We start from the raw sequence: 20,531 nt of genomic DNA, 5'->3' as shown, positions 1-20,531 counted from the left end.
ACTTCCCAGGGTGCTATTCATTTATCTATCAAATATTTATTAAATACCTACTATGCGCCACTGTATGGTAATGTAAAGATGCATGAGGCATAGTCTTTGCCCTTAAAGATTCTTGTCTACCTGAAATGTATTGTATACCCACTGCATATTAGGTTTTATAGACTGAATGGGTCCCCTCCAAATTCATATTTTAGAATCCATATTCATAAGCTTTACTATGACTATATATGGAGACAGGGCCTTTAAAGAGGCAATTAAAGTTAAACGAGGTAGTAAGGGTCAGGTCCTAATCTGATCCAACTGGTGAACTTGTAAGAAGAGGAACAGACACCAAGTGATCTCTCTTTTTCCATACATAAATATAACAGGTTACGTGCATACAGCAAACTGGAGGCTGCCTCCCAACCAAGAGAAAAGGCCTTAGCATGAAATCTGTCTTGCCAGCACCTTGATCTTAGACTTCTCAGGCCCTAGAACTGTGAAAAATAAATTTCTGTTATTTAATCCACCCAGTATGTCATATTTTTTATGGCAGCTCCAAGCAAAAACACTAGGTAATGTACTAAGTACATTAAATACATTGAGCATGTCACAAGATGCTATCTTGTTTACAACTGTGCTTTAATGCGTGTCCTCAGTTATAACCCAGACTGGATCTAGTTTGGGGAGGAAGCTTATTTGCTTTGTTTTGTTTCATTTTGTTTCTACAGGGTCCTCTGGGAATCTCCCCTGGTGTCTGGCTTCCCTCTATAAACATATTCTCAGAAAATACAGTGCTCTCAAGTTGCTGTGTGACCACACTGAAACTTTTCCTGAGGTCTCTCTTATGAGATAAAATGATCTTGTCTCTGTATTCTTTCTCTCTGATTTCAATCAAGACCCTATTCAGGGAGAAGTATAGACAGATTTACCCATTTATACAAAATGTCCATAAGGATAACCATTATTTCTTATCTGAAAATTAAGAGTATACTACCTTGCTACTTAAAGCATCAGCCTCACGTGGAAGCTTGTTAGAAATGCAGAATCTTGGGCCCTTCTAGATTGATCTGTACGTGCAATGGAGTTTTAAAAGTTCTGATCTGCCAATAAACAGCTAGCCGTGTGTCCATGATCCAGGCAGCACCTCAATAAGATTCAGCTTCATCGTCCTTAAAATCGAAGCCACCACTCAAATAATTTTCCACCCCACTCTGCCCTTCTCAGGCACCTTGTTCCCATGAAGTTCATCCTTCTTGGCAGATGTTGTCATGCCGTCGTGCATCTTCCACCTCCTTTCAGGAACACTGACTACAAATGTCCTAAGGCAGTACAATCTAATGGTTAATGAGTATTGGAGGAGGGAATGAGACTACAAGAATTTAATCCTTCATACACATCATTTTAACCATGAAAAAATAACAAATCCTAAAATGTTCTCTCTCCTTAAGAGCAGGAGTATCTTCTGGAATATTTGGTCACTGAAACGCTCAAAGATGCAGTTGTTTTTCCTAGCTAATGCTGTAGTGTGATGAAAATTGGTTCTGCTCCAAGAATATGAGAGGATTACACCTCTAAGAGTATGAACATATTATTGAAACAAATGTTAGAGCACAGTGGCACACAGTATGGACCTGGCTATCAAAGCCAATAAAAAATGTGACCTTGCATGCAGTCCTTGGTAGTCAACCTGCCCAGTGTTGTTCTATGAGGCCTCTGTATCTGAGAGAAATGAAAAAGTTGGGAGAAAGGGGAGCACAAATACTGGGTAAAATTGATGGAGGTGATAAATAAGTAAAGTTATTATTTCAGTTATCCATTCCACAAATACAAATTATTTACTCGGTGCCTACTAAGTGCCAGGTACTGTGTCTATTAGTAAAGCATCAAAGATAGGCATAATAAGCAAATACTCCCCTAAACCATTTAACTTCACACTGTAGTTAAGTGTTCTGAAGGGAAAAAACAATATTCTCTCTCTATTACTGAGAACAATATAGGAGATCTACTAGGGGAATCAGGCTATAGTGGCAGTGGAAAAATCCAGAAAAAGAAACTCTTTTTCACATTTAATAATAATGCATTTCCCAAAGTGTTTTTAAAGAATACAAATTCCATGTGGTCAAATCCCCTTAGAAAAATTCTTTGAAATTCCTCCTGAGGCTTTACAATTTACACTGTCTTATTAAATTTACATCCTAAGAAGGCCTGTAGTAAGGAATACTGCCTTAATGAATAAACTTGGTGTGCCTGTGTTATTCACCTGTTTATTCCCAGAACCTAAAACAATGCTAAGTATATCAGAGAAATTCAGTAAACACTTGTTAAATGAATGAATCATAAAATGAGTAAAAGAATAAATCATGTAACCATTTTTATATAACACCTATTAAAACCCTCTAGAACTAATGCCCTGGAGAATACATGGAGGAGGTGGGTGTGCCACAGAGGAAATACTATAATGGAGGAAAAACAAAAGTCAGCCCAAACCATAATTCATGCTCTTCTAGATTTAGTTGAATAGGAGAGAGGCACACATGTCAAGATGGAGCCTAGGGAAGAGGAGTGAAACTACAGACTTTTCCCCCCTTTTGATCTTACACAGAGATACTATAAAAACCTCAGTGCTTAGGACTTAGAAGTCTTCTGTATGCACTCCCTCCACCCCACCATTCTCCATCCAGTTTTTATATTTTCCCAGTGCTATTTTGATGTCTTCTTCCATTCTGATTGATTTCATTTAAACTGTCCTTGATGACTGTTTTTAGGTCTTCAACCAATGCTGGGTGGGATTCAGAAATTTTCTTTCTCACAATGTTCAAATTGTCACATGCTAAATCTGGGATTCAAGGAAGCTGGACCATATCAGATCCAGGTCCAATCCATCATGCATTGAATTAGTCACCAAGATATTCTCTAACTGTAAGAGCACAATGTGCTAGTGCCAGTCTGTTGCCAGATAGTTGTGGCTTTGAGACCTTCATCACTCAGCTCTAGAGCAAACCACATTCAGAAGTTTGTTCAAATAAGTAGCATTGTTGACACTTCTATCCAAAAATTATGGCCCTTCCGTAGAGACAGAAAGCACATTAATAGTTGCCAGAGGCTGAGGTAATGGGGAAATGAGGAATGACTGCTTAATGGGTATGGGGGTCTCCTTTGGGAGTGATGAAAATATTTTGGAACTAGATAAAGGTGATGGTTGCACAACATTGTGAGTGTACTAAATGAAACTGAATTGTACATTTTAAAATGGATAATTTTATGTTATGTGAAGCTACACCTCAATTTTAAAAAATATGGACTAGAAGGCATGAAAAGTAGAATGCTCCATTAATAGAGAATACAATCTCATGACCTAAAATTCTCAGGATGGTCTGAACTATGGAGCTCACCCTGTTCCATTTCAGTGACAAGAAAAAAGATGGAAAATTGGCTTTGCTTAAGGCAAAGAAGAGTAGTGGTCACTAGGTATTGGTCAACAGGACTTTGTTACTCACTTGAGACATGAACATACCTCACTTGAGACATGAACATACCTATTTAAAGCACCTTCCTGATCTCAAGATAGAACTGGGGTAGCATGAAGAGAGCATAGTTTCTAGATTCAGTATTTTAAAAAAATGTTTCTGAGAGTCTAGAATTAAAATATGTATGGGTAATATGTATAAGAGAGGAATTGCTAGGGTGGGAAAAATACAGCTGTGAGGAAGGAAAGTAAAAGAGGAAGAATGACTGTTTCTTTAAATACATGTATTAATCACAGTTCATATACAACTCAAGGTAGAAAGCCACAGCTATGAAGGGGAAGGCAGAATATCATGATTATCATTTTAAATATATATATATATATATGTATATATATATGTATATATATATACATATATATATACATATATACATATATATATGTATATATATATCAAATCATTACTGAAAATGATGAACTAGACTAAGAATTTGCAGCTGGGAGGAGGGCAGTTTTCTTTGCCCCTATCCTTTGAAACAGATGTGTTAAATGGGTCTCCAACTAGGTCAAAAGGGGGCATCCTCCAGCTGGAAGTGGGAGGTCTGCTGGAGAAGGCTAGTTTGTCTACCTGTCACTTTAAAATATGTTCCTTCCCTCTCAGTGTAGGAACCTCTTGCAAAATAGAGAATTTATGAAAATGGGAGAGGAGAACAACCAGCCTTCTTGCTAAGTACTTTGACTTCTCAGCTTTAAAAAAACTCCATGGATTTTGTAATACAATGTCATTTTTTTATGCCTCTGGGGGAAGAAGTATCAACATTCTTGACATTCTTTGTCAAATATTGTTAAATGTGTTAAATACGGTTTTTTAGAGCAGAGGCTTTTAATCTCTCAGATTAATTTCTGTATCCCAGAAACTAACACAATGTCTGGCACATTTTATGGATGGATAGCTGGAAAACTGAAGGGGAGGAAGGAAAGATGGATACAAAGATACTCTTAAGAAACTAGGACCAAATATGCATTGAAAAGAGGAAAAGAAAATATCCACTGTGCCACCAATTACTCCACCGTATGAGGAGGCATTAGGTCTACCATATCATTCATGAAACAATGTTGGATTATCAGGAAATGCACTGGCTTTGACAATTTCACAGACCTAGTTTCAAGTATTGGTTCTACCACTTGCTGGCAATGTGACTTTGAATGAACAGTTTTATCCTTCTGAATCTCAAGTTTCTTACCTATAAAATTGTGATTATGATAATAATAACCTTATAATATTGTCATGAAAATTAAACCAGATGGTACAAATAGAGTACCTGGCATGTGGGGAATTTTTGAAAAAACATTAATTATCTTTCAGTCAGATCCAGTAGTATGCTAGAGCCGTGCTGTACCTGTTCGTGTGCTCTCTTTATATTATCAAGTTGGTAGCTTCAAATTAGCCATAGTGAAAGCATTTACACCATAAAAATTGACAAAGATAATGATCAAGATTTTTTTTCTAGAAATCTAGTTGTTAAACATTTGCCAGCATAATACTAACTTATATTCTAAATTAAAGTGTGGATGGTAGAAAGAATTCCAATTTGAGGGTCAGGAGATCTAAGTGTTATTCCAAGTTTTACAAAGTGCTATTTGTATGGTCTTGAATAATTATACTTCACATTCTCGTCCTAAAGTTTCTTCACCTATAAAACAAGAGGGTTGAAATAGATCAGCTTTCTATTTTTGGTAACAGTGAGTTACTATTTGGATATCACCCCACACACACACCAAAAATGAAAAATGCTGGACACAACATATAAAAATATAGAAACACCAATAACCTAACAAGAAAATCAGGAATCAAGATAAAACTGAAAGAAAACAAAAAACAGTGCAGTAAGCAGTAAAGAAGTTGCTTTTGCCTTAAAGAGAATATTCCAACTCCAAATATTTCTAGTTTTAGTTTGCTGGCCTCATTAGGAGATAGAAGTTTAAATTTAATGTGAGACATTTGGTAGAAGAATCTCTCCACAGTAAACTAGAACTTTAAAATAAGCCTACTCTCTCATGTTCTTGCAATCCACTTTCCATGGTTCAGGAAATCTGAAGTCTTGAACTTGGATGAAGTAGGCCTGGGACTTTAGTTCATTCATGTGCCTCAGAGAAGCAAGTAAAATCCTCTAAGAAAGAAAGTGCTTTTGTCCTAGCCTCCAGTTACTCCTACAAATATCATTTTCAGGTATGATAAAAGAAGGCACCAGAAATTCTGATAAGCAGTAGAAATAACAACAGAAAGCAGATCCACAAAAATTCCAAATACTAGAATTATTTATCAGGCGCAAGCTATAAAACAACCATATTCAAAAAGTTTGAAAATACATACAAATAATAAGGAAACTATAAAAAGTAGCATAGCAGATTTGTTTTTAAGGAAAAAAAAACAACTTAATATAACCTCTGGAAAGAAAAAAAAGAATAACCAAAATTAAGAAAAAAGATCTTAATTCACAAATTCTGAGGGCCAAATCTAGCCTGAATTCATATAGGGGATTCTGAAGGCTTGGCCTATGGCACTGAAATAAAATCCTTAACCAATAAAATAAGAAGATTTCACATAAAATTCAAATTTTGAGCTTCTCATAAAACGAGGTCGGCAACGTGGAGCCAATTCACACAAGACAACAATCACTAGGATGGAGCTCACACCCTAGTTTGCCACTTTCCCCACCACCTTCTGCCTCCCCATCACTGAGGCTGGGCAACCTGTCATTTATCAGAAGTTGGTAAACTCTTTCAATAAATGGTCACACAATAAACATTTTAGGCATTGTGAGCCATATGGTCTCTGTCACAAGTGCACAACTTTACCATCATAGCATGAAAGCAGTCATCAATGATACATAAACACATATTGTCGTATTCTAAAACAAACAAACGACAACAACAACAAAAAAACACCAGATATACACAAACAGGGAGCAGGCTGAATTTGGCCACTGGAGTATGGTGTACTGACCTCTGCCATATATCTTTTCACTTGCACTACTGTTTTTCTCAGAGAAATATCTCTCCCTACTCATGACACTGTCAACAGAAGAGAAAAGATATATATACCCTGAGAAGACCATGTGTTTCAAGAAAAATAGGTAAGATCATGAAATTGGCCTTCTCTGTTCATTTGTATTACCTCTCTGGCCTCTGCAAGCCTCTGTATTTGGTTCACCAAGCCTACAGGATCTCTACAATTCCTTCCAATGATATAAATTTATGGTCTGATGATGCTTATCAATGTGGCCAGAAGTCAGAACTCCTGGGCACTGTGTCCTCCTCATTTTTCTCATCAACTACCAAGCCCTCCCTAAAGTCATATGTTTTCAGGTTATAACAGATAACAAGACACAGCACTTGGGAAAGGTGCAAAACAGTACTTTTTTATGGGAAGAAGTGATTAATGAGGGTAAAAATGCTCATTTCTCCTACTTTTGTTTCCTCTACTATGATCTAATTTTATAAGGGTTTTTTTCTTACCAAGTTCAAAATAGAAGGAAAGATAAAGATGAACCCTACTCAAGTTTTTGGAATGTCTGATAATGTTAAAAAGTATTACTACTTGAAGATAAAAATAGATTAACTCCATAGTTTAAAGCCAACTTCTAATCTGAAATTTCATCAAAGGCAGGATTTTGATTCAGTTCAAGTTGTTTTAATGGCTTTGCCCTTTTCCTTGACTCAAATTGTAGTGAAACATTTTTTGTCTTTTTAACCAAAACCACAGTTTCAATAGAAATGAATACAGAGAAGAAGTAAACTAGATTCTCTCTATGACTATTTCTGAGCTCATTCTAAAAGAAAATTCCATGTATACAATTCCTTTATAGGTAAGGACATCCTGTTTCCTTCAGGAGCCTCTTGGATAAGATGCAACAAAAATTACGTAATCCCAGATCTTCTCTAGAATAAACTGTATTATAATATTAACATATTTCATCAGTTCCAAGATGTATATGTTTTCACATTTTAATGTCTCCATAATTGAGGTGACTCACAATTACCGCTATGTAATCAACAGTTGTGATGTAGTTGTCATTCTATGCACGTGAACAACCTTAACTGTCAATCCTGCTGGAATGACTGAACAATCAATGGCAACGCCTCAACAGTTTCACTAACAAACTGTTTAGAATAAGCTGAAGAAGAATATGAGCACTAGTTGTTGTCTGACCACTTTTTCTTGACACTTTAACTTTACAGTCAGATCAAGAAAGTTCCCGCGTCAAAATTTGCAAAGTAAGCATCAATGGCTGGAAGAATGTCCTAGAGCCTATTATTTTAATAAATACTTCACCATTAATGCTTTCAATGGTACAGAGGATGATATTTCATGGGGAAAAAAATCCATAGTCACCCATGACTGTGAATTAAAAACTGACTCAGGACCAAATTTCCAGTGACAGCAGAGTTAACAGGTTGGCAAACACTCTCTCCAAAAAGTTAACACTGGACAAAATCATCAAAAATAGGTATTTAAGGGCTCTAGAAATTGACCAAAATAAACAATATATTGAGATGCATTAATTCATGATAAGCTACTATAAGTTTGAATAAGAACACTGGCTGTCTAACTCTCAACAATAGCCAAATTATGGAAAGAACCTAAATGTCCATCAACTGACGAATGGATAAAGAAATTGTGGTTTATACACACAATGGAATACTACGTGGCAATGAGAAAGAATGAAATATGGCCTTTTGTAGCAACATGGATGGAACTGGAGAGTGTTATGCTAAGTGAAATAAGTCATACAGAGAAATAGAGATACCATATGTTTTCACTCTTATGCGGATCCTGAGAAACTTAACAGAAGACCATGGGGGAGGGGAAGGGAAGGAAAAAAAAAGTTAGAGAGCAAGGGAGCCAAACCATAAGAGACTCTTAAAAACTGAGAATAATCTGAAGGTTGATGGGGGGTGGGAGGGAGGGGAAAATGGGTGATGGGCATTGAGGAGGGCACCTTTCGGGATGAGCACTGAGTGTTGTATGGAAACCAATTTGACAATAAATTTCATATTAAAAAAAATAAACAAATAAACTTAAAAAATAAAAAATAAATAAAAAATAAAAATATTTAAAAAAAAGAACACTGGCTGTCTATAGATTTCATATTCTCTTTTTTAGGGCAATGAAACTAATCTGTATGATACTACAATGATGGATACATGTCATTATACATTTGTCAAAACCTATAGGAATATACAACACCAAAAGTGAACCCTAATATGAATCATAAACTTTGTGTAAAAATGATGTATCAACATAAAATCCATCAGCTGTAACAAACGTACTATTGTAATGTGGGATGTGGATAGTATGGGAGTTTGTTTATGGGTAAGAACAGAGGATGTATGGGAACTCTGTATTTTCTGCTCAATTTTTCTGTGAACCTGAACATGCCCTAAAAAAAAGGTTTATTAATTTTAAAAAGCCGTATTATGAAAATACAAAGAAGTTTTACAACTTGATAAGAAAACAAGCAACACAATTAAAAATGGACAAAATATTTGGATAGTTCACTAAAGCATATATGTATGTAGCTATTAAGTGTGCAAAATGTTTAATATCATTAGTCATTGGGGAAACACAGATTAAAATCACCATGACATACTACTATATAACCACTAGAATGGCTATAATAAAAAAGAATTAAAAAGGGGGTTGGTGAAGATGTGGAGAAACTGAAACCCTCATATACTGGTGATGTAAAATGGTACACACAGCCATACTGACAATTTTGGCAATTTCTAAAAATTAAATATAGAATCCCCATATGCCAAATAATTCCATAAAAGCATGTGTTCGCCAAAATCTTGTCTTTTGAATGTTCATTGCAGCATTATTCCTAACAGACACAAACTGAAAACAATTCAAATATTTGTAAACAAAATCTGACATATCTATACAATGGAATACCATTCAGCCAATAAAAAGGAACAAAGCACTGATACGTGCCACATTATAAATTTCAAAAACATTGTGTTAAGTGAAACAAGTCAGTCACAGCAAAATTACATGTTTTATGATTCTATTCGGGTTGCCTCAGGCTGGGGTTGGTAGCACAGACTGAACACAAACAGGCATGAGGAACTATCTGGGTGATGAAAATGTTCTAAAACCGGATTGTGGTAATGGTTGCACAAGTCTGTATCTTTTCGAAAAATCTTTGAACTTTACACGTATACAGAGTGAATTTTATGGTATGTAAGTGATATCCCAACAAAGTTACGTATGCATAGGAAGGGAAAGACTAAGGAGGTAATGTAATTTATTCCAAATCACAGAGCTAGTTTCGTAAGAATTAGAACCAGAAATAAGAACCCTCAGCCAATGAACTTTTCACTATGAAGGTTCTAGGGTACCACATAAACCAACTGAAAAAAAATCAAATTTAAATAATTTTTGGAAAAAAAAGTGAAGTAGAAATTGGTAATAAATGAAATATGAATAAACAGATATGTTTTAGACATTCAGCATCAATAAATTCTACTAACTTATACTCAAATACAAATTTTATTATAGGTTCTTTCTGTCTCTAAATATTTACTCTCTTTTTCAGTATTGTTCTTTCTGTGTGTGTATGTGGAGATATCCAATTTCCCAACTCACACTGGAAGCTATCACTGTAGACCATGGTTTCTCTATGTGGGGTGCCTTCCTCAGTTTGCTGCCATGCACAGAGTACTGCTTCCGTAAGCACCTGGGTCCTTCACAGCTTTCTAGGAGGTCAGTTCCACTATGTGCTCCATTCAGCTGGTAACTCTTTGAAATGTACTAGAATTCCTAATAGGTTAGTCAATTTAACCAAAAGCATCACCTTCACTCTCTTCACTCTTCCTGACTCCAGGAAGATCTCAAGATTTGTCAAGGAAGTAAGTATCTCAACTTCATATACACAAAAAGGTATAAGTCTGTAAGGTGTTTTGATTTTTTTTTAAATGTCCATAAAGGACATAAAACTGCCTTAAGAAACATAGAAGCAAAGTTTTCCATATATATATATATATATATATATATATATATATATATTCCCACAATATATATAAATTATATAATGTGGGATACAAAAATGTAAACCTGTGTTTTTTACTTTAAGCTGTGGTATACAGCTTGGACATACCAGATGAGAATGAAATTTTTCTTAAATACCAAGACTACGCTCTTTTCTGACTGCATTCAAGAAAAATATGGAGCCCTCTAGTGGTAGAATTACCATACTCACTATTAAGTTCCCAAACACAAACTTTATTTAGTAATCTAATGGCAAAAACTTACATTTCACATCCGGAAGCTTGGCAATTCTTAATCTTCAAAGGGGCCTTTTATAAAAATGAGTTCAGGTTTTTACCTAATATAACTCTTCGTGCTGTGTGTGTTTTCCTGGCAAAGGGTTTAGAGAAAACCAATATTTAAATCCATGGAATAGCACCTCCCAAGTTATGTCAAAGTAAACTTAGAAGTTAGAAATGAGCTCCAGAATCATTCTGATGATTAGAAGGTCACTCTGATAGTCCCTAACCCCCTTAAATATAAAATGGCTTCAAGTATCAAAACCTTTTGCAACTAATGTGATTTATTTGGAAATTTTATTGCTTCCTATACCCAACATTTAAATCTCTTCACTGGTAGATGCAACTGCTCTTTTGTATTACATCATGTAACATGTAGCTTATAAGATGCAATAGGTTTCTTGAGATAAATAATGTTATAATTTGTGTGAAGAAAGAAAGTAAGAAGGGGAGGGAAGGGTTTTATCATAAGGAATTGGCCCATGTGATTACAGATGAAGACAAGTCCCAAGATCTGTAGGGTGGACCAGCAAGCTGCAGATACAAGAAAGCCCTGGTTCATTTCCAATATGAGTCTGAAGGCCTAAGAACTAGGAGAATGGATGGTGTAGTTCCCATCTGAAGGCTGACAGGTTTGAGACGTTTCAGTTCAAATTTGAAGTCAGGGGGAGAAAGCCCAGCTTAAAAGCCATCAGGCAGGAAGAATTGTCTCTTACAAAACCAACCAACCAACCAAACAAACAAACAAACAAACAAACAAATAAACAAAAACAGCTTTTTTTTGTTCTCTTCAGAGCTCAACTAATTGCATAAGGCCCACCTTCATTAGGGAGAGCAATCTGCTCTATTCAGCCAATCAATTTGAAAGTTAATCTCATCAGAAAACACCCTCACAGAAACCTCAGAGTAAGGTTTGACCAAATATCTGGGTACGCAGGGGTTCAAACCAGTTGACATATAAAACAAACCATCCCAGAGCCAGAAGAAGAAAAAGAGACATTATCTCATATGAGGGGAAAAAAATTACAGTAGGCTTATCAGAATCCATGCAAGCACAAGACAACAAATATCTCGAAAAAGCTAAAGAAACTGTCAACTCACAATTCTATGTGCATCAAAAAATATCCCTCAAAAATGAAGGTGCTGGTAACACGAATCCATACGTGGCATGAAATTTCATGGAATTACACACACGTACACACACAGAGAGACAATAATGGTAGTTTTTTTTATAAGATGCCTTCTAATTCCTAGGAGTTGACCTACATCTTTTGTACCACAAATACAATTAGCTTTGGTAGTTGATGGGAAATAGGAAAAACCACCCTTTGGCTCTCACATTCTTCTCTCTCACTAGAAAAACAAGAAAACACAGATGACAGGAACACAATCATTAGCAGTGAAGGTCCAACTGCCTAGTAGAAACAAGAAGAAAAAGGTAACAATTGCCTACGTGGACCCTGAAAGTTTTTGTTTTATTTTTTAATCATATAGAGCTCAGTTTGAAATATGTTGACTCATCTAGTACCACTTAAGGGGTATCAATTCTTGACAGAGCAGATTTACTTCAAAGGCTTTGCTCAGAAACTGTATTTGGTGGGGTGAAAGGTCAGAAGTAGGTTAGATGTGTGCTTTTTATATAACTCACCACATAAGCAAACTTTATTTAGCCATTACTTGGGTTATTTCCTTAGAGCTTACACTGGATAGCTCTTAGACTCATGTTTTATTTTCAAAAAATCAAATGTCTCCTCTCCTCTTCAGATTCAGTCACACACTTTTAAAGAAAGCCATACCTCAAGACCTCACAAAGAGGTATCTATTACCAGGAGCTCTAAGCAAATGTTCTTTTAATTAGCTACATTTATCTTTAATCCCTGTTTTGACAGAAACTCTAACATAAACATACATTACCAATACATAAAACCCAGCTCAAAGTATGGTTAATTTTTATATTTGACAGAGCCAGTTGGAAAAAATAACTTTGACCTTTCTCCGTCTTTGTGTGATGTCACTACGACCTAGTCTCAGGACCTAAAACAGAAACAGTGGCATCTGCAGCTAAAGTACAATAATGATTCTTAAACTGCTCCTTAAAAGTGGCAATAAAAAACCCTAATAAGACCTCTGGGCCTTATGTCGAAGCAGCTGCAAAATCAAGTTAAATAATTTCTGCAAGGACTACAGTAATTATAAAACTGATTAAAGTTTACCTACACTTCATTCCTAGAGGGTTTTCACCAAGGACTTAGAAACCAGATGGTTCAAGACTATGCATGATGGATATATTCCATGAAGCATGTCCGTTGTCATAGAAACAACAGAAATAACATTATCTTTTCTGTCTATTCCTTCACAAAACCATGCATTTAAGAGTTGCCGCCAATTCAAGCAAAATGCAAATGAATCTTAGGTATCAGGTCAAAAACCAGTGCCTCTACCCACTCTGTTGAATTCACTAAAGCCCAACTGCTGAATTCACTAAAATGCCTTCAGTGAGTCAGTTCACTTTCTATAGGATGTTTAAATAGAGCCTTCATAATTTTTGAAATTTTAATGCTCCAGAGAGAATCAGAAAGACTGAAGATCCTGAGAAAGTGAAGCTGGGGCTCAGAGACTACCGCTCTTCTGGAAGAGAGAATGGTCAAGGAGAGAACAATCCTGCCCTGTTGCTCCTATGGCAAAAGCCAATCCTGCTTCTCCCAAAAGCCATACTCCAGCTATACTCCAAACTTATCCCAACTCTCCTGCCAAGGGAGGGTTTTGCCAAACCCATTCTCTCCTCTTCACTGTCTTCAACCTCAATCATAATGACAATAACAACAACTGAACATTTCTTGAGCCTAACATGTATCATGCCATTTCATCCTCACCATTATGCTATATCATTATTATCCCTATTTTACAGAAGGGTGGCTTAGAGCAGAGCTTCTCAAACTATCATGTACATATGAATTATCCAGAGATCTTTTCAAAATACAGTGACCTGGGGCAAGAACCAAGGGTCTGCATTTCTAACAAATTCCAGGTGATGAACATGGATGCTGGCCCATAGACCACATTTTGAGTGGCAGGGATTTTGATGGTTAAAAAACATGCCCCAAACACCCAGCTATTAGGAAACAGAGCCAGGGATTCCAGCCCATAATTTTCTGACTCTAGAATTCCAGCTCTTAATCACTATGCTCTCCTGTCTCCCAATTCCTTTAGACACTGCAGCAGCCACTCCTTAAAAGTAAACAACAGCAACAACAACAAAAACACAACTTCTTAACATCCTAACAACTACTAAACCCCTTCTTTCCCTTCAGCCAAGTTTTTTTACAACCAAGAATGTATACCTGCTTCTGGTGTTTCCATATTGTCCATTTCATCGCCACTCTGAACTCTCACTTCCAAACCTATGATTTCTCTAAATATACTGTTTTTTCCATCACTGACTGCTCTGTGAAAACAGACCTGATCTTATTTGTGTCCAAATTTCATACATGCCTTTTTCGCAGTTTAATGTGTATTGAGATACTAGCTGGATTCTTACACATGTAAATGTAAAATAGGTAAAAAAACTGGAGACAAGCTCTATGTAAGTATGGAAATGAACCAAAGAGTAATTTGAGAAATAGAAGAATAAGAATCAAGAGAAAAGTTAGCCCAAAGAGGACTTTTGCCAGTAAAGGAATCTGGATAGACCTGAAGACTTCTGGCAGATGGGGCATGACTCTTCCAATACCCCAAAGGTAGAGGTGGAACGTCCTAGGTTTGAACTGGGATCCAAGAAGAGAAACTTAGACTTATCTTGAAAAGTGTGGGTTAGAAAATGAACTTTTCAGAGAATTAGACCAAGAAAATCCACCATGAATGCAACTTTCCTCTCCAGCTAGACTAAGCAGCCCTCTGTGACTCCACTGGGTACCCGGGACTTGCTCCTCTGTATTTAGAGTTTATAGCTTGAAAATTTTCAAGCAGTGATAAAACATTTCTGGCCAAGCCAGACATATAGACTATGTAAGGATTTTCCCATTAGTGTTAATTTTAAGGAGTTTTGGAAACATCTCCTAAACTAATCCATGCCCTTCTAGATGTCTGTCCCATATGCTCCTCTACTCTAAAAATTACCTACAATGGAGCAAAGCTTTGGAGTCAGGCAAATGAAGTCAAATTCCAGTTCTAAAATTCACAAACTACTTAATCTTGGGCAGGATACTTAACTCTGTTCGCCTCAATTTCACCAGCTGTCAAATGGCAGTAATATCTTACACTTCAGGGCTGCTGTTGAAAATTAAGTGGGCTAATATATGTTAAAAAAAAAAAAAAGGCCTAGCACACCTTGAACCTATGGTTTAAGCTCAGACTGTGTTAGTTTCTTTTAAGTCCCTCTTTGATGCACCTGTGTCCCTTTTCCTTTGCTTCTGTAACATTAAAACCTATTTTGTCACACCAATGATCATTTCTATTCAGTCTCTTTTGCTGGTAGTTTTTCCTTTTCACTTAAAAGTTCTGGGCCTCATTTTATTATCTATAGGTAGAGTAGGTTGAATAAAATCATCTAAAAATTCTAATTCTTATACTAACATTCCCATGCAACTGCTTTCTTTTCCTCCTCACCTAGTACACATACTCTTTTTTTAATTAACTTATTTAAATTCAAGTTAGTTAACATGCAGTGTAGTACTGGTTTCAGGAATAGAACACAGTGATTCCTCACATATAACACCCAGCGCTCATCCCAACAAGTACCCTCCTTAATGCCCATCATCCATTCACCCCCCCTCATCCCCCCAGCAAATCTCAGTTTGTTCTCTGTATTTAAGAGTCTCTTATGGTTTGCCTTCTTCTCTGGTTTTATTTTCCTTCCCTTCCTGTATGTTCATCTGTTTCGTTTTTTAAATTCCACATATGAGTGAAATCATAGGATACTTGTCTTTATCTGACTGACTTATTTCACTTAGCATAATACACTCTAGTTCTACCCACACTATTGCAAATGGCAAGATTTCATTCTTTTTCATCACTGAGTAATATTCCATTGTACATGTATGTGTGTACACACACACACACACACACACACACACGCACACACGTCTTCTTTATCCATTCATCAGTTGATAGAAATTTTGGCTCTTTCCATACTTTAGATATTGTCGATAGTGCTACTATAAACATTGGGGTGCATGCGTCCCTTTGGATAAACATTTTTGTATCCTTTGGACAAACAGCTAGTAGTACAATTGCTGGGTCATAGGATAGTTCTATTTTTAACTTTTTGAGGAACTTCTATACTGTTTTCTAGAGGAACCTCTATACTGTGCAGTAACTGGCTGCACCAATTTGCATCCCCACCAACAGTGCAAAACTGTTCCCCTTTCTCCACATCCTGGTGGCACCCAAAGCTACACCTATAAACCCAATGCTTTAACTTATTCTAGCCCCAATTTCAAGTTTCTTAAAGTAAATCTAAAATAAACTGAAATAACTCCTTTTCCAAAGTCTCCATTTCAGCACCATCATGTTTTGAGTAGCCCCTCGTCTTCACTCCTTGCAGCTGTCTTGGCTCTATTTTCAATTTGTCCCCTATGACCATCAGTTTCCAAGCCCTACAAATCCCTCCATCAGAGACTCCCTCATACCTGACCTTTCTTCTCCATGTCCACTCTCACCATCAGGACCCAGACCCTCATTGTCTTGGGAGTATTTCCATAGCTACTGCTCTTGCCTCCCTGACTCCATTCCTTCCCCACAAGGAGAACAGCACAGCCAAGCTGTTCTACATCTCTCCTCATGTTTACTTCCTCATTTCCTTCCTTATTCTCTATTGATGCTCTATATCTTCAAGCTTCCATGGTTTCTACCGGAATTTTTTTTCACATAAGAAGATTAAAACAATAGTAGTTTTCTGTAGCCATCAGACCTGTTGGTTATTAGTCTAGTGTAGCTACCAAAAGCAGCCATAAAGAGGCTCTCTGTTTTTGAGAGAATACTATGTGCTATGTGCTGTATCATCATTATTTTTTTTTAAATTATTTGAGAGAGAGAGAGACAGAAAGAGGGAGAATGAGTGCACACACAACACACACGCAGGGGAGGAGAAGAGAGAGGAAAGGGAGAGAGAGAATCCCAAGCAGGCTCCAAGCTCAGCATAGAACCTGATGCAGGGCTCAATCCCATGAATCATGAGACCAAGACCCGAGCCAAGATCAAGAGTCAGATGCTTAACTGACTGAGGCACCCAGGTGCCCCTATCATCATTATCTAATCCAGCCTTGATAATGTTCTGGAAATATTCCAAGAGAAAATAGAAAATAGAGGTTCTGCTATTCAATACATTTGGGAAATGCTATATAATACTCCTGTAGGTGGTAGCTTTTGTCTTTTGGTAAGTGAGGTAAGCTACCAGTGTCACAACACATTTCGTATGTTCCTAGGCATCTTGGTGACAGTAGAGGCCACTTTCCACTAGTGAAACTGAAAACTCCTCACACCTTTTCCCAGCTTTCCCATTTGGGACTTTCACACACAGCCTGGACTGTGCCAATTGATTTAAGGATGTTGTTTTAGTTTTTCATTGCTTCTATAATAAAGTACCATAAACTTAGTGTCTTCAATAATTCAAATTCATTTTCTTACCATTCTGGAGATCAGAAGTTAAAAATGGATTTCATTTGGCTAAAATCAAAGTGCTAGCAGTACTGGTTCCTTCTGGAGGTTCTGAGGGTAGAATCTGTTTCCTTGCTCCTGGAGGCTGCCTACAATACATGGCTTTGTTATCACTTCACACTCTTGCTTCTATCATCACATCTATTATTACTGACTGATTCTGACACCCCCATTTTATAAGGACCTTGGGGATTACACTGGCCCCACCCAGAAGATCCAGGATAATTTCTCCATCTCCATATATTTAACTTAACTATATCTGCAAAATCTCTTTTACTGAGTAAGATATTCATTCACAGGTTCCAGAGGTTCAGATATGGACATCTTTGGGGGTCATTGTTCAGGCTACCACAGACTCTCAGATTTTGAATTGGAAGCTAACAAGACAAAGAACCAGGGTTATAGAGGATCCATGCCAGGAGTAAGAGGTAATCCCAGATGTGTCACCATCAAATGCAAGGGTGGCAACAGCACCCAGTGTTAGCACTCATAGCAGAGCCAGTGGGGCAGATGCACACAGGACTCAGTGACAAGGGGAATGTAGGCTCCCCAGACTGGCTTAGTCTATGAAGATTGTCGTGGTGTCCTCAGCCTTCTTTGTCTCTTCCCTTTCTCCATACCTGGGTCTATAGTTTTCCTGCTATTTCTATGAGCCACCCAATATCCTTCCAATGCATTCCTTTCTTACTTACATCAACCAGAATGAGTTTCTGTTCCTTGCAACTAAGAACCACTATTTAATGTTCTCTTCCTGCATACTCAAAAGGCAAATTTAGCTGAACAAAGTATTTTGGAGGTATCACACTAAATATACTTAACTGTGTTTTTTCAAGTACTTTCTAATTTTATTTGACCACAATTTTTTTTGCATTATACTCTTCCTAAATAGTGTTCTATAGAATAGCACTGAAAAAATGTTACCCCCAATTTTACAGGTGAGGAAATAAAGACTCAGAGGGTTTAAGGAAGTTACTCAAGGTCACACAGCTAATATATGCCAGATCCAGGATTTAAAACTTTATCTATTTAACTCAGAAGCCACTCCATCTTATGTCCCCCCATTAAAATTCCTATATCATAATTAAAATTATAAACAAAATATTTCTAACTATTTGGAATGTCATGATTTTTAGGTGTTCTTTACAATTATTTAATCTTTTCATGTACTTACAAGTCACAGGCTTTCCCACTATAATAGCAGTACCAAAGAGAATAATAGGGGGAAGACCTTTCTGGGGTGATTATCACATACTTTATATAAAGAAAGACAAACGTACAGGGGTGATATTTTAATATTAAACAACATGGGAGTGGTTCTATTCCCCATAACCTTCTCCCATTCAAGCAGCAGTGAGGTCTTTCAATATGCACTTCTGTTAGGGAAGGCACTATAGGAAGAGAATTAAACATTACACTCTTAGCTTTCTAGTTCTGAAATCTGAACTCTGAACATTTTTGTAAATTCAGAGCAGAAAAAAACAGTCTTTAAAAGCCGTGACTTTCAGTTTCAAGAGTCAGGCAATTGAAAGAGAAAAAAAAAAATTTTTTTTTTTAATTCAAGAGAGTCCTTCAGGGCCAAACACTGGAGAACCCAAAACATATAACTTGTGCCATAAAGTGGGAATGAATGCAGAGTGCTGTAATGCCATCCGCCCACCCTAAAGGAGAAGAGAGTTCCATCCCCTTGTGAAAGAGAGGAATGAGACTGGCAGCACTAGCACCCAGAACTGGATCCCAGAAGTAGTGTAACAGAAACTTCAGAGAAGTCTGAGGGGTCCCTGAGCAGAATAGACCACTCCCTGACTGTTTCCAGAGCATAAGCTAAAAGACTGCAAGCCCCATAGGGAGCCTCTGCCTTGCCCATGGTCCCTAAGCAGCAAAGAAGCAATGATGAGGTTTCTAGGAAAACAGACCCCCAAAGAAGGCTCAAAGAATTCTGAACATTCCAAAGTGCTATGGGGAAAACCTCTAACCCTGCCTTCTAATCTCCCCACCCAACCTCAGCATACAAAGTAGCTAGCTGGAGGGGCTGATAGACCAGAACTAAATCACAAGAGACCTCGTGGTTGTTATGAGGACAGCACAGAGTGAGAGGCGCCAACACCTGGGAGGCATGGAGGAGCTACTGACAAAAGCAGTGACTGATACAGACTTATAGCAATGCCCAGGCCTGATGAAATGATTACATCTGGGACAGGCCAAAAAGGACAGGAAGTGATAGGGGACACATGCCAACCTCCCCCCACTACCTCCTATGTATACCATATGTGACATGTGCCCCTCCTCCAACCCAAGAGGAAGAGAAAAATCCAGAGAGAGGGGAGAATCCTGATTTGGCTAATTAATTACCACCCACCCCACTAAGGGATTAAATATAAAACTAGGAAGTTTAGTGAATGAGCTGGAACTGGTAAGTTTTCTAAACATAAAATGGATTTTTAAATCTAGAATGAGTTTAGGTATAGATAAATAAGTTCATTATCTTTTTTTGGCATAGTCTGTGACTGTATAAAATTCATACTCAATTCACAAGTCTTAAGGAGATGTAGACTTCCTGTTGGTGTATGACTTGTCAGGGTATTCTTTTTTATTATTCAAATTACTCTGATATGCCCCATTTATAATGTTATGAGTCATAAACTTGAAAGAAGGTTTATTTCCCTGGTGGCGGGAGGAACTGTTGAGCAGGTGGGCGTCAGCTCTGACAGTGGCCAGGAAGGTCTCCGTGCTGACCACTTTGCTTGTGCAGGCAGGAGCAGCGAGCTGACAGGCAGCTTATGGGCCACCTGAAACAGCTTTGTGAGCCGCTGGCGGCTCATGAGGGAACAGGTGGGGGACCGCTGGTGTGGGGGAGGAAGCAATAAAAACACAGGAGTGTAGAAGAGAGCTGGAAATGCAAAAAGACGAAATAAGCTATAGTTTCACTGAAAAAGAAAAAATGTAAGCACCAAGAAATACATTCTGTGAATTCACAGGGGACCCTTCAAAGATAGGAAAGCAAAAAGAACCCAATTTTAAAAATAAAATAAAATAGGAAAAGGAAAAGGAAATTAACTGAGAAAATGGTGGAATGGGGCTTTCAGCAAATATAACAAAT

Source organism: Felis catus, chromosome F2 (assembly GCF_018350175.1).
Source record: "Felis catus isolate Fca126 chromosome F2, F.catus_Fca126_mat1.0, whole genome shotgun sequence".
Classification (NCBI taxonomy): Eukaryota; Metazoa; Chordata; class Mammalia; order Carnivora; family Felidae; genus Felis; species Felis catus.
This window is presented reverse-complemented; position numbering follows the sequence as displayed.